We start from the raw sequence: 13,316 nt of genomic DNA, 5'->3' as shown, positions 1-13,316 counted from the left end.
AATTTCTCTGCCAGAGAGTTCTACCTGCTGTCTTTGCATCAGGGCCTTGATCTCCTTCTGCAGGACTCGTTGTTCACTGGAACCAGCAGTCTCAGCCACCTGTTGCAACAAGACAATAACCTAGGAAAGACAATTTTCAATTACATTTGTACCAAGAGTCATCATGGGATTACATTCACATCAATAAATATCCACAACTATCAAACCTTGAGATTTTAACTCCACCCTTCCCACTTTAACAGTAATTTCTTTACATCCCACTTGTGTTAAAGACTGACCATTACTGGCAACTACTGTTAGTTCACCAGTTGGGCCACGGGTGAGTTCAGAATCAACCCAATACCGCTTGTAGAGGATATAGGGTATAGTGGTCACCTGGGAGCCAGTGTCCAGCAAAGCATTCATGGGGATGCCGTCAATCACCACAGAAAGGACCGGTCTCCCTCCAACATACTTGGCTCGTCAGTTCCTTGGGCCTTGTGGTCCTACTCCTGGGGGTTGGCCCTCTGCCCCAGGGGTTGCTCCTTTAAAGGACAAAATCTTGCAAGATGACCTGCCTTGTAGCAGCAACGACAGATGGGACGTCCGTCCTGGTCATAGCGGTCGTTTTTCCTTCCTCTGAGTGGCGGGGTTCTCCTCCTCCGGAGCCACGGGACATCCTCTGGACTGGAAGCAAGCTGGATCTTCTCTTTGGAGGACACCTGCAGGGACTGCACGGTTTTAGTAAGTGCAGCCATACCCCTGGTCAACTTCTGGACCTGAAGACGCCGCTCTTCAGTTGGATCTTTATCCAGAGCCTGTGCATCAGCCTCCACAGGGATGGAAGGAAAAGATGTTGCTTTCTGGTGGTAGGTGATCGCTGGGCGCCTAGGGGTCGCTGGACGGCTGTCAGTTGATTTTTGCAGGACCCGAATAGCCCTGTCCTTAAAATCAGCAAAGTCCAGATCAGGGTTTTGCAGGGTTATGATGCGCAACTGCCTCCTGTGGGTACTGGATAGGAGTCCTTCAATGATCTGCTCCTTTAACAGTTTATCTTCCTCCTTCACACTGTCAGGATCAACTTGCTTAACTGCTCGCAGCGCCTCCTGCAGGTTACGAGCATAGTCCCTTATACTGTCCTGCGTTCTCTGCTTACATCCAAAGAATCGCATCTTGATTTCAGCTGCAGTGCGAGTGTCAAAGGTGCTTCTCAGCTTGGCTAGAATCTTTTTAACAGTCTCTTTGTCAGTGTCCTGCCAGGCTTTCACCTCTGTCTGTGCTGCACCCGTTAGCTGTCCAATAAGGATGTTCACTTTCTGGCTTTCAGACAGAGGGTATACTTTAAACAAACTGCACAGTCTCTCTTTAAATTCACTCAGGGTATGTGACTCACCCGGGTACTGCGGTAGCCAGGCCGCTCCCGGAAGGTAGGGCATAGACAGCGGCATTATGGGGACCGCTGCAGCGGGCGCTACTCCTTGCCGTGCTGAGGGGTTGGCAACGGCGTCCGCCGCTGCATTGCTGCTTGGCACAGACATTCTCTTCCCCCCCTAGTGACCATTAGCCAGGGCCGGGGGTTGAGTGAGCTTACCGGCGGCCGCTTCGCAGGCCCAATGCTCCGGGCTGTCAGTGGATCGCCCCCCCAGGGCTGTGGGGGTACTCGGCACCGGGCCCGTTGGTCTCAATGGGAGTTGTCACGGAAGCTGTGGCCCAGTCCGTGGCCCTGGGGCTCCATTGCAAAAGGGGGGTGAAAGAACAATGAAATAGAATTGATGAATAGTTTGTGACGCCACCTGTGGTGTTCGGCAAGGGAGATGTTAAGCTGACGCTGCATGCAGATTCTCTGGGACTGGTGGTGTGGTGCAGCCAAGATGGTGAAGCTCCCCACAGGTGGAGCTGTAGTCCCAGGGCAGTTTAGATGTAGGGGTAGAAGAGAGGCACAAGCGGGGTAGTAGCTGGTACCCAGGTGTAGCAGTGCTGGGTGTGTTGGTGCATGAATCAGTGGAGGACACCAGGGCTTGTAGTTCCAAAGCTTTACTCACAGTCTGTAGTACACACAGGTGCCTGCCTCCGTACCCTGTCCTCCGGGTCAGAGACTCAGTCAACCTCCAGGCCAGATGGAATGCTCCCTTCCAATGCTCCGCCAACATGTACCTTTCTGAACATCTCCTTATATAGCGCCTTTGTTGTGAAGTACTCCCAGTACTGAGTTACACTGGAGTGCCTCCTGACAGATGTTCCCAAGAACTCTACTTGTACGGCAGACAGCTGTAGCCTGCTTCGGGGACTTCTCCTGAATCTCGGCTCACTATCAATGTTTCTGTTGTGCCCCCAAGTCTTAGATGGGAGTAATGCATTTACAGCCCACTACTCCACCGGTGTCTGCTGCAGGACCATTAGCATCCATACAACCTCGGGGACCGGGCCCCGGCCTTGCGCTTAGAACTTCTAGGCAGGGTTCTCTCCTAACCCACGTCCTTTGTTCCCTTTTACTCCTTCGTTCCATGCTAATCTCTCCTTCTCCTGGAAGATCAGGTTTCAGTTCAATGTCTTTCTCCTTCTTTCCTTTCCCGTGCCAGCAGACCAAGGTCACTGGGGTCTGCTGCAGCACCTCCTTCCTCCATCCCTCTCCCAGGGATCTTCTTTCCTCACTCTCTCATACTGACTGACCGACTGACTGACTGAAATTCTAAACCTTCCCCCTCTTTTATGCATTCTAAACTCCACCCACCTCCCAGCACGATTCGTGTTCCAAGCAGGGAGCCACCAAAGGTGCTCTGCTACACTCCAAGCAGGGTGCCGCAATGTGGCTTTGCTGAACTACCGTGTTGTGTGGGATGCGAGCGTTGGAGCGTGGTCAGGAGCCTCCAACTCACCTGGATTGTGGGGCACCACACCTCAGGAGGAGGTTCAGTACCTCTGTGGCGACTGAGCCTCAGGGGCGCCACATAGGCCTCAGCTCCTCCCCTTCTCACGTGCTGTCCTCTCTTCCCGCGCGGCACTTCGCTTCTTCGCGCTCTGTGACAGGCTCCGCCCACAAAGGCCTGCCCCTTTTCTTCCCGCGCGCCAATCAGTGGGATAATGGCGGCAATGGCGCCAATTTCGCACACAGTCTATAGCACGGAACAGTCTCTGGCACACAGGGCCCGGGGGGGGTACCGGGTTCCGTAATCCTGTTCGTGACGCCAAGTTGGGCCGGTGTCAGTGGGATGTGTCACAGCAGCGGTGACCCGGTACGTGGCCCTGGGCGCCCAAGTATTAGGGGAGATTGAATGGTGGAATGTAGTTAATGGAATAGTTTGTGATGCCACCAGTGGTGTTCAGCAAGTGAGTTGTTAAGCCGACACTGCATGCAGATCCACTGGGACTGATGGTATGGTGCAGCAAAGATGTAAAAGCTCCCCACAGGTGAAGCTGTAGTCCCAGGGCAGTGTAGATGTGGTTGGCACGGGGATGTAGCAGTGCCGGAAGGGTAGGAATCAGACAAAGACACAGCGGGGTGCAATTTCTGTACCTTTACTTGATAAATGCAGTCCAGGGTCCTGATTACAGATGGTACCGGAGCAGGCTAGCCTGGATGCAGCTCAGGGATTATCTCTCAGCAGATGGGCAGTGCGGTCTCCTTCTTAGCGCTTATTTGAGTGAAGTACTCCTAGTACTGAGTTACACTGAAGTTCCTCCTAATTCTCTTCTACTAGCACTCCTCGTATGGCAGACAGCTGTAGCCGCTATTCCTCTCTTGGCTTACTCCGTGCTGTTGTGCCTCCGAGTCTTAGATGGGGGTAGGGCATTTACAGCCTCCTACTCCTCTGGTGTCTGTTGCAGGACCATTAGTATCCGTACAACCGTGGAGACCAGGCTCCAGTTCATGCACTCTCGCTGCGAGGGAGCTCTCTTTCCTCAGCTCAACCTCCAGCTTCTCTCCACACATCTACACACGTGGCCCTCCTCACACTAACTGACCACTCCTTCCTCTTGGCCCTCAGAGAGCACTCCTCCCTTCAATTCCGGTTCAGAGTCCCCCCTGCTGGCCTGGAGTGGAACTGTTTTGCATGCATAAGTTAACTGCGAGAGAGACCCTTCACTGCTTCCAAGCCTGGCATTACCCTCCCGGGAGGAAGGCAAAGCCACTGTGGCGGCCATACTCCTGGGGGCGCCACATAGTCCTCCTGTGAAGCCCAGCCTGGGGTTACAATTCATAGCAGAGCATCAGTTTCACTATACACCACCGTGCCATAATATTGCAGTTTGCAGTATAAGTGACCCAGCGATCACAGGTTCGTGTTCCCTGAGATTACATAAAAATTAATGATATAAAATATATTGTAAATAAAAAAACTATTTTGTGAAATAGTAAAAAAAAAATGAAAACGCCCAAATTGTTTCTTTTTTTTGTCGTCTTGTTTCCTTCAAAAAATGTCAGAAAAAGTGATCAAAACTGCAAAACATATTTCAAAATCGCATCAATATAAAATGCAGCTCAGCAAAATCAAGCTCTAACACAGGTCAATCAACAAGAGAAGTAAAATGTTGATCAAAACAAAATGTTTTTTTTTTCTTTTGCAAAATTTAGATTTTTTTTTTAAACCACTAAAATATAAATAAAATGTATGTTTGGTAATCGCACTGACATGATATATCATGCTGCCAGCTCATTATTACAGTGCTATGAATAAAAAAAACAAAACCATGGAGGAATCACACGTTTTTTTCTCAATTTGGAATTTTGTTCCCCGATTTTAGTTCATTATATGGTAAAATTAATGGTGTTAATAAAAACTACACGTTGTCCGTCAAAATAAAACCCTTACACTGCTATGTAGATGGGAAAAATAAAAAAAATTAAGAATTAAAATTTGCCAGGTCTTGAAAGATCTGCATAATTTCTGGCAAGTGTATTGAGACTTTTAGATTGGACGTTCAATCTGGATAATAATATTAATCTTTTTTCCTAAGTTGCTGATGTAATCAGAGGAGTGAGGGGAACGGCTCACAAGAACTTACAAGCTCAGCAAATAGTTTTTTTCCAGCCTGGTGACTGCTTACAATAGAAGGGAGCAGATTCTGCAAAAAAAAATTAGGAAGGGACATTAGGGCACAGTAACATTAGTGAGGAAATAGACTGTCTAATGAAATGTGTTTTTAGGGCACACCTAAAACTGTGGACGTTAAGTATGAATTAGATTGCCTGAGGTAGAGCATTCCAGAGTACTGGCGCAGCACGAGAGAAGTCTTGAAGACATGAGTGGGAGGTTTGGATTACAAGATGTTAGTCTTAGATGAGTTGCGGATTGGAGAGCATGTGTAGACTGATATAAAGAGATGAAAAGCGAGATAAATGGTGGTGCAGAACTGTGGAGAAGATGGGTAGGATGGTAGACAGGGATGAGTAGGAGATATAGGGCAGTGCAGATCTGTGGAGAAGTTGAGTAGGTTTGTAGACAGAGATGAGTGAGGAAAAGTTGGAAGGTGCAAAGCTGTGGACGACTTTGTGGGTGAGAGTGATACGTTTATGGTGTATTTTAAAGAGGATGGGTACCCAGTGCAATGACTGGCAAAGGGTGGAGGCATTGGTGTACTGGCTGGACAGAAATACAACCCTGGCTGCTGTATTCAGGATAGAAAGCCCCCTAGGGAATGAATGGCGCATGCACTCAGTGAGTTATTCTAATGTGGATAAAAGTGTCTTGTGCTGCCTAATAGTGTGGATAGGTGACGACTTACCTTCACTGGATAATTCCTTTATATCCTGTGTGCAGCACTGCATTTATAGTTCTAGCTACACAGCATTGTTTTCCTGTACTGCCACCTAGTGGTTCAATCTGCACTAAAGGCCATTGAAGCACTTAGCCCATGGGAAGAGAGTTAGGGGATAGAGAAATACTGCCACCTTGTGGTACAACATGATTTAATGGCCGATACAACTATACGAAACAAAAATATAAGATCTTGAGCGAGGACTTAGATTGTTTGTAATTTCTTTATTTCTATAGTGTATATTACAATCCTACTGTGATCAGTAAGAATAATCTGTGGCAGCACATACAGTCGGTGTGCGCAGCACAAATCACCCAGCTGTATGTCTGTGAGAATGCTGCCAGGGGGAGGGGTAAGAGATGACGAGGTGGCCGAGTGGTTAAGGCGATGGACTGCTAATCCATTGTGCTCTGCACGCGTGGGTTCGAATCCCATCCTCGTCGCAAGGTTTTTTGTTTTTTTTTAAAGTTTATTTTACATAAAACTGCCTAATACAGGATGAAATAGAGATTGAAGCTAAAAACACGGAAGAAAAATCATTGCTAAAGAGAGAAAAAAACAGTCCAAAGGTAGAAAGGTGTTTCTTTCAGGACAGCGTAAAATAAAATTTAAATGAAAATCCAGACGAATGAAAAGTGATCTATAAAATATTAATGGACTGCTGAGGAACATCAGCAGGGATCTGTACCGGAAACAGTGCGCACGGCAGGGATCTGTGATGGGAGCAGTGGGAGCCGCAGGGGTCTGTGATGGGAGCAGTGGGACCACAGGGATCTGTAATGGGAGCAGTGGGACCACAGGGATCTGTAATGGGAGCAGTGGGACCACAGGGATCTGTGATGGGAGCAGTGGGACCACAGGGATCTGTAATGGGAGCAGTGGGACCACAGGGATCTGTGATGGGAGCAGTGGGACCACAGGGATCTGTGATGGGAGCAGTGGGGACAGCAGGGATCTGTACCGGGAGCAGTGGGGACTGCAGGGATCTGTAATGGGAGCAGTGGGGACCGCAGGGATCTGTAATGGGAGCAGTGGGGACCGCAGGGATCTGTACCGGGAGCAGTGGGGACCGCAGGGATCTGTACCTGGAGCAGTGGGGACCGCAGGGATCTGTACCGGGAGCAGTGGGGACCGCAGGGATCTGTAATGGGAGCAGTGGGGACCGCAGGGATCTGTACCGGGAGCAGTGGGGACTGCAGGGATCTGTGATGGGAGCAATGGGGACCGCATGGATCTGTGATGGGAGCAGTGGGACTACAGGGATCTGTGATGGGACCAGTGGGACCACAGGGATCTGTAATGGGAGCAGTGGGGACCGCAGGGATCTGTAATGGGAGCAGTGGGGACCGCAGGGATCTGTACCGGGAGCAGTGGGGACCGCAGGGATCTGTACCGGGAGCAGTGGGGACAGCAGGGATCTGTGATGGGAGCAATGGGGACCGCATGGATCTGTGATGGGAGCAGTGGGACTACAGGGATCTGTGATGGGACCAGTGGGACCACAGGGATCTGTAATGGGAGCAGTGGGGACCGCAGGGATCTGTAATGGGAGCAGTGGGGACCGCAGGGATCTGTACCGGGAGCAGTGGGGACTGCAGGGATCTGTAATGGGAGCAGTGGGGACCGCAGGGATCTGTACCGGGAGCAGTGGGGACTGCAGGGATCTGTGATGGGAGCAGTGGGACCTGCAGGGACCTGTAATGGGAGCAGTGGGGACCGCAGGGATCTGTACCGGGAGCAGTGGGGACTGCAGGGATCTGTGATGGGAGCAGTGGGGACCGCAGGGATCTGTACCGGGAGCAGTGGGGACCGCAGGGATCTGTACCGGGAGCAGTGGGGACCGCAGGGATCTGTACCGGGAGCAGTGGGGACTGCAGGGATCTGTGATGGGAGCAGTGGGACCACAGGGATCTGTACTGGGAGCAGTGGGGACTGCAGGGATCTGTACCGGGAGCAGTGGGGACTGCAGGGATCTGTACCGGGAGCAGTGGGGACCGCAGGGATCTGTAATGGGAGCAGTGGGGACCGCAGGGATCTGTAATGGGAGCAGTGGGGACCGCAGGGATCTGTACCGGGAGCAGTGGGGACTGCAGGGACAGTGGGGACTGCAGGGATCTGTGATGGGAGCAGTGGGACCTGCAGGGACCTGTAATGGGAGCAGTGGGGACCGCAGGGATCTGTACCGGGAGCAGTGGGGACTGCAGGGATCTGTGATGGGAGCAGTGGGGACTGCAGGGATCTGTGATGGGAGCAGTGGGGACCGCAGGGATCTGTACCGGGAGCAGTGGGGACTGCAGGGATCTGTACCGGGAGCAGTGGGGACCGCAGGGATCTGTACCGGGAGCAGTGGGGACTGCAGGGATCTGTGATGGGAGCAGTGGGGACTGCAGGGATCTGTAATGGGAGCAGTGGGACCACAGGGATCTGTATCGGGAGCAGTGGGGACTGCAGGGATCTGTACCGGGAGCAGTGGGGACTGCAGGGATCTGTACCGGGAGCAATGGGGACTGCAGGGATCTGTGATGGGAGCAGTAGGCACTGCAGGGATCTGTGATGGGAGCAGTGGGGACCGCAGGGATCTGTAATGGGAGCAGTGGGGACTGCAGGGATCTGTGATGGGAGCAGTGGGACCACAGGGATCTGTAATGGGAGCAGTGGGGACCGCAGGGATCTGTACCAGGAGCAGTGGGGACTGCAGGGATCTGTACTGGGAGCAGTGGGGACTGCAGGGATCTGTGATGGGAGCAGTGGGGACTGCAGGGATCTGTACCGGGAGCAGTGCGCACGGCATGGATCTGTGATGGGAGCAGTAGGCACGGCAGGGATCTGTGATGGGAGCAGTGGGGACCACAGGGATCTGTAATGGGAGCAGTGGGGACCGCAGGGATCTGTAATGGGAGCAGTGGGGACCGCAGGGATCTGTACCGGGAGCAGTGGGGACTGCAGGGATCTGTGATGGGAGCAGTAGGCACGGCAGGGATCTGTGATGGGAGCAGTGGGACCACAGGGATCTGTAATGGGAGCAGTGGGGACTGCAGGGATCTGTACCAGGAGCAGTGGGGACTGCAGGGATCTGTACTGGGAGCAGTGGGGACTGCAGGGATCTGTGATGGGAGCAGTGGGGACTGCAGAGATCTGTACCGGGAGCAGTGCGCACGGCATGGATCTGTGGTGGGAGCAGTAGGCACGGCAGGGATCTGTGATGGGAGCAGTGGGGACCACAGGGATCTGTAATGGGAGCAGTGGGGACCGCATGGATCTGTACCGGGAGCAGTGGGGACTGCAGGGATCTGTGATGGGAGCAGTAGGCACAACAGGGATCTGTGATGGGAGCAGTGGGACCACAGGGATCTGTAATGGGAGCAGTGGGGACCGCAGGGATCTGTACCAGGAGCAGTGGGGACTGCAGGGATCTGTACTGGGAGCAGTGGGGACTGCAGGGATCTGTGATGGGAGCAGTAGGGACTGTGGGAATCTGTACTGGGAGCAGTGGGACCGCAGGGATCTGTACTGGGAGCAGTGGGGACCGCAGGGATTTGTGTTAGGACTGATTCTTTTTAACCTCTTTATTAATGACCTTGTGGATGGGATTGAGAGAAGAGTGTCAGTCTTAGTCTTTGCTGACGGCACCAAACTATGTAGGACATTAAAATCTGACCTTGACATTACAATATTACAAAATAAACTGGATAAAATGTCTGAATGAGCAAACACTTGGCAAATGGAGTGTAATGTAGATAAATGTAGAGTAATGTGTGGCGCTCCTGAGGGTTCAGTCGCCACAGAGGTACTGCACCTCCTCCTGAGGTGTGGTGCCCCACCATTCAGGTAAGGTGGAGACCCCTGACCACACTCCAACACCTGCATCCCACACAATATCCCCTTAATGTCCAATGACGGACACAGTCCGTCATTGGACATCTCCCCTGCTTTGATGAGGGCTCCGGCGCTGAGCCCACATCAAAGTCGGGACATGTCAGCTGTTATGAACAGCTGACATGTGCCCGCAATAGGCGCGAGCGGAATCGCCGTCCGCCCGCACCTATTAACTAGTTAAATGCCGCTGTCAAAGCTGACAGCGGGCATTTAAATAACATTTCCGTCCGCCGGGCCGGAAATGACCTCATCGCCGACCCCCGTCACGTAATCGGGGGTCGGCGTCATGTTGCCTGGACAACCAGAGGTCTCTATGAGACCTCTATGGTTGTTCCAGGCATATGGCTTTCAGCGCCACCCGGTGGTCGGTGCTGAAAGCACAGCAGAAAATCTGCTACATATGGGCGATCTATCTGTTCATCGCCCATATGTAGCAGAGCCTATCGGGTTGCGCAAGCTTCTAGCCTCCTATGGAGGCTATTGAAGCATGCCAAAAGTAAAAAAAAAAAATGTTTAAAAATAAAAAAAATTAAAAAAACCTAAAAGTTCAAATAACCTCCCTTTCGCCCCAATCAAAATAAAACAGTAAAAAAAAATCCCACATACACATATTAGGTATCGCCGCGTTCAGAATCGCCCGATCTATCAATAAAAAAAAAGCATTAACCCGATCGCTAAACGGCGTAGCGAGAAAAAAATTCAAAACGCCAGAATTACGTTTTTTTGGTCACCAAGACATTGCATTAAAATGCAATAACGGGCGATCAAAGAACGTATCTGCACAAAAGTGGTATCATTAAAAACGTCAGTCCGGCACAGAAAAAATAAGCCCTCACCTGACCCCAGATCATGAAAAATGGAGACGATACGGGTCTCGGAAAATTGCGCCAATTTTTTTTGTTTTTTTTAGCAAACTTTGGAATTTTTTTTCACCACTTAGATAAAAGAGGACATAGACATGTTTGGTGTCTATGAACTCGTAATGACCTGGAGAATCATAATGGCAGGGCAGATTTAGCATCTAGTGAACCTAACAAAAAAGCCAAGCAAAAAACAAGTGTGGGATTGCACTTTATTTGCAATTTCACCGCACTTGGAATTTTTTTCCCGTTTTCGAGTACACGATATGGTAAAACCAATTATGTCATTTAAAAATACAACTAGTCCCGCAAAAAATAAGCCCTCACATGGCCATATAAATGGAAAAATAAAAAAGTTATGGCTCTGGAAAGAAGGGGAGGGAAAAATGAAAATGTAAAACCAAAAATACCCCTGTCGTTAAGGGGTTATAGTAGTGTAGCAAAACCACATTGCGGCTCCCTGCTTGGAACACGAAGAGTGCTGGGAGGCGGGTGGACCTTAGTTAGCACCAAAAGAGCAGGATTTAGTGAGTCTGACGGAGTCAGTAAGGGAGAGAAGATCCCCAGAGTGGGATGGATGAAGGAATTGCTGCAGCCGACCTCAGTGACCTGAGTCTGCTGACACAGGAAAGAGATGTTCAGAAAGCCTGACTCTCTCCATAAGAAAGAAGGATTAGTACGAAACGCAAGGAGAGGAGGACTAAGGACTAGGGTTAGAGCAGAACCCTTTCCAAGTTCACAGCGCAAGGCCGGGGTCCGGTCCCCGAGGTTGTACGGATACTAATGGTCCTGCGACAGACACTGGAGGAATAGAAGTTGTCACCACTTTATTCCCACACAAGACTTGGGGCCACAACAGCAACGAGAGTGAGCCGGGACTTAGTAGCAAGGAGTCCCCGAAGCAGGCTACAGCTGTCTGCCGTACAAATAGAGTTCATAGGAACATCTGACAGGAGGAACTCCAGTGTAACTCAGTACTGAGAGTACTTCACTATAGGTGCAAAAGGGAGGCGTTCAGAAAAGGCACGTATGTTGCCTGAGTGTTGGAACGGAGTATTTCATCTTGCCTGGAGGTTGGCTGAGCCCCTGACCTGGAGGACACAGCACCGAGGCGGGCACCTGTACCACAACAGACTGTGAGTAAAGTTTTGGAACTACATGCCTTGGTGTCCTCCACTTATTCTTGCACCAACACACTCAGCACTGCTACACCACTGTGCCTGACACTGCACCTTCTACGTCTCCTCCCTATCTCTGCATCTACACTGCCCTGGGACTACAGCCCTACCTGTGGAGGGCCACAACATCATTGCTGCACAACACCATCTGTCCCAGAGGATCTGTCTGTAGCGTCGGCTTAACATCTTCATTGCTGAACACCACAGGTGGCGTCACGAATCATTCACTCATAAACTTTATTCCATCACTCAACCCCTTTTACAATGGACACCCAGGGCCACGGACCGGGTCACAGCTACCGTGACATCTCCCATTGAACTCCACGGGCCCGGCTCCGAGTACCTCGCCGCCCTGGGTGCGAGGGCGATCCATTTTTGGCATCACGAACAGGATGATGAAGCCTACAACTTGCAGTAACCACCGATCCACCAAACCGCTGCATGACCAGCTCTACCCTCGCCTACTGTATCCTCACCCATCCCGTTTTAGACTGTGAGCCCTCGCGGGCAGGGTCCTCTCTCATCCTGTACCAGTCGTGACTTGTATTGTTTAAGATTACTGTACTTGTATGTATACCCCTCCTCATATGTAAAGCGCCATGGAATAAATGGCACTATAATAATATATAATAATAATAATAATGGCCCACCCCCCGAGGGGCTCGGATACTGGCTTGGTATGGAGGAGTAGGAAGAAGACGCTGCCCTCAGAAGGAGGAGTGAGAGCCAGTGGCAGGAAAAGAGGCCAGGAAGGAGGAAGGACGCCAGAACGCCATATTGGAAGAAGGAAGGAAGCTTGAAGAGCGCAAGGAGGTTGAGCTGAACTTCCCCGGCGCAATGGCTGAAGGCTCCGACCCTGCTTCCACAATGAACCGCCAGCAGCTGGAGGATGAGGTTGCCGAGCTGACACACCACCTGCAGCTGAGACAGGAGGCTCTCTGGATCCTGAACTGGCAGCGCGCCCAGGAGGGGCCTACGCCCGCGGTACCTTCACCACTGGTACCCACCGTTGATGCGCTGGTCCTCCCTCAGGCAGCATCTGTGGAACCTGCAGCCGCTGCAATGCCATCAGCAGCGCCTGTCAGCATCTTCCTGCTGCAACCACCGCTGAGCGCTGCCTGCCCGGAGGAGTTACCGGAGGGCCCGGGAGCTGAGCAAGATGAAGCTGAACTCCTGCCTGGACCTAGCGCGGCTGCGCAGGTCCCTCCGGAGACCCCTGCGGACCCGGAGACGCCATTCGCTCCACCACCGTCTCCCACCTATGACCGGGCAGCTCCAGTCACCACCGCTGCCATTGGCTGCCTCCCGATGCCTGAACCGGAGCCGATACAACACCACCGGGAAGCACCAGGTATGACCGCCGCCCCTGCAGCTGGGAAGGGCTCGGGGTGCACAGCTGCTGCAGCATCCGGGCAGGTCGTGCTGGACCTGGTCTGGGACCGGGATTCTAGTCCCTGGGGGGAAACACCCGAACCCCTAGCAGTGGTGCCCCTGTTCACTGTGGGTAGAGGCAGGTCCCGGGAGAAGGAGGAGGAAGAAGAGCCCTACTGCCAGCAGACCCTTCGCCAGCTGGCAGCCGAGCAGAGGGAACGGGAACAGCGGAGACTGGCAGTGCTGGGCTCTGATATGGACCGGAAGGAGAAGGTCCGTGCTGGTCACTATGGCC

General features: G+C 52.0%; 1 non-coding gene across 1 annotated transcript; it reads left to right on the top strand.

Moving 5' to 3' along the window:
* The first annotated feature begins 6,097 nt into the window (after positions 1 to 6,097).
* On the top strand, positions 6,098 to 6,179 carry TRNAS-GCU (transfer RNA serine (anticodon GCU)). The gene has a single exon. It is a non-coding gene; the product is annotated as a tRNA-Ser (tRNA).
* The last annotated feature ends 7,137 nt before the right edge of the window (positions 6,180 to 13,316 follow it).

Source organism: Dendrobates tinctorius, unplaced genomic scaffold (genome assembly GCF_039654945.1).
Source record: "Dendrobates tinctorius isolate UK_male_01 unplaced genomic scaffold, ASM3965494v1 ptg000232l, whole genome shotgun sequence".
NCBI lineage: Eukaryota > Metazoa > Chordata > Amphibia > Anura > Dendrobatidae > Dendrobates > Dendrobates tinctorius.
Note: the sequence above shows the minus strand (reverse complement) of the source record. Positions and strands in the feature narration are given on the sequence as shown.